Genomic DNA, 2,428 nt, shown 5'->3' on the forward strand with positions numbered 1-2,428 from the left:
TTTTGACACAAGCAATGAAATACATCTCTCTGTTGCAAGAATTTCTTTTTTGAATGAATCTTTGGAGTTCTTTGAACTCTTTTTTTTTTTACAATTTTGGCCATCCTACAGCCCTGATGCCAACCCCCTCAACTTTTTTTTTCAGTACATGTCGAGAAGAAGGCATGCAGAGTCTGTCATCCAAATACAGGGGCTCACAAAGCCATATTCAGTCAGCACTAGGACGCCATGACAGAGCACTGCATCTGCAGCAGGTACTAGGCCTTCTCCAAGTGCCAGGAAGCCATCATTACCGCTAAGGAAGGCAAGATTAATTATTAAGAGATCTCAGACACACATCGATTTGTAGTATTAACTTTGTTGAAATTCTATCGTTAATTAATAAATAATATCTTGTTGCATTTAAAAATTCAAAGTACTTCCTAAATAAGGACATAAACAACATTAGTCATGAGTGACCAAGTGTGATAATTTTGGTAAGAATAGAAAAGCGTGCGAGGAGAACTAAATAAATACGCATGGCATCATTGATTAAATAATATACATCTTCTTCTATCAATCAAGAACGTTATCATTCCCGCCTTTATTATTCAATATTAATATAATAATATTAGATGGTGATAGTCGATAGAGAACTGAATAAAATGCCTAAAATAATGTCGTCTTCTATCTGGATTTCTGAAACTGGAGGCCCAGGAATTTGGAAAATACTTACCGGATGAGAAACAGATGGCTTGTCGGATTTGTACATATAAATGTGCCTTTAGTCCCCTGTCTAGAATTACAAGCCACTCATTATCCTCATCACATATCAAGAGCATGGATATTCATCTATAAAATCAAGTTAACGATGAATACATCAAGTCAGACTTTAACTCTGATCTCACAAAGATGCTTATTGCATGTAATATAACCTTATCCATTGTTAATCATCTACGTTCAAAAAATTTATAGAGGAATACCGGTTTACCCCGTCCCTTCCCGAGGAACCATCATTAAATTAATAGAGGATGTCATTTATAGAAATACCCCCATTGTAAATTCTGAAGTTGAGATAATTTTCAGCATGTCTTGAGTCATTACACCAAATTACGATCAAGTTATCAGTAAAAAGTATAAAATATTTACTAATTTCGAAATGGGACTCTGAATTTTGTACTGTCTAACAGTAAGTATTCAATTTTTTGTAAATCTAACAATAAAATATTATTCTATTTTAGCTAAACATATCAAGAATTATGATACACAACTCATTAAATGGCAAAAACAAGTCCTTAAATGGTCACAACAACGGGGGTTGTAGCTTTGCATGGTTCGCAACTAATTTGTCTGACATTAGTTTCTTCACTTAAAGACTTGGGTATATAATATTACATAGTCAATAAACATTACTTTTTTATCACTTAAGGATTAGCTATGGTTGATAAGCTCCAAGAAATGGTGCTCAGAAAACTCTTAAAAAGTAGAAACAACTGAGTTAGTTGCATTGGGTGTAGCATTATAATTAGTAATTGTGTGTATCCTTCATGATATTTTGTTATATAAGCATAAATGATAATGGGGGAAAATATTTTTTGATGCTCTTAATAAGGAGTAATATCACCGGACATTACTACATAATTAGCTTTTGCTCTTAATCTTTATAGTGGATTTAATTCTAACATTATTTTAATAAGAATAATTATTGTCTAATTTTATGATTTTGACATTTAATTTATTATTAATAATTATTTAGATCTCATCGATATCTATCCTGTGCACAATTGTATATAGCAACTTCCACATAAGCAAAAAAGGGTGATGATCTTTTTGATTAAACTCCATGTCTTGCTTGTGTTTGCAACTTAAAGTTATGACATATTTAACTGAATTCATGCAAGAACAAGAAAATATTATTTGGATCAATCTATTTTTTCAATATCCTGTATTTATAATTTATTGTTATTATGAGTTATATGATTCTAATTGTTTATTTTTATATATTTAACAAAAATTTATGATGGTTTATTTTTTATTATGTAGATTATATTTAATTTAAGCCTTCTATTTAAATTTGGAACTACAAGTATATTTCAAAATACTGTACTTTGTCGTTTCATTAGTTATTATTCTGAGAATATGGTTAATAATGAATTACAATTTCATGGAGTAAGACCTTTTTTAAATCTACTGTAACGGATAAAAACCGTCTAATTTAATTATACGTAGTATATCTTTATTAAACAAATATTTTCGTTATACCATCAAAAATCATAATAAAGCAGGCTATAGTCATGACATATTCATATTTTATATTGTGAGGGTGACAATGATAAATTTTTGTTTGCTTTTATTTAACATAATTGTATATCATATTATTTTCAACTATGATTACAGAGGGGAAATTTTGTAGAAAGGAATTGAAGACAATAATCGAATTTATCTATGA

General features: G+C 29.8%; 1 long non-coding RNA gene across 1 annotated transcript; it reads left to right on the top strand.

The window, feature by feature from the left end:
* The first annotated feature begins 487 nt into the window (after positions 1–487).
* LOC139906049 (uncharacterized) lies at positions 488–2,082 on the top strand. Its single transcript, XR_011781247.1, has 3 exons — positions 488–1,168; positions 1,221–1,360; positions 1,409–2,082. It is a non-coding gene; the product is annotated as an uncharacterized lncRNA (long non-coding RNA).
* Positions 2,083–2,428: the final 346 nt, after the last annotated feature.

This window comes from Lepeophtheirus salmonis, chromosome 7 (genome assembly GCF_016086655.4).
Source record: "Lepeophtheirus salmonis chromosome 7, UVic_Lsal_1.4, whole genome shotgun sequence".
Classification (NCBI taxonomy): domain Eukaryota; kingdom Metazoa; phylum Arthropoda; class Copepoda; order Siphonostomatoida; family Caligidae; genus Lepeophtheirus; species Lepeophtheirus salmonis.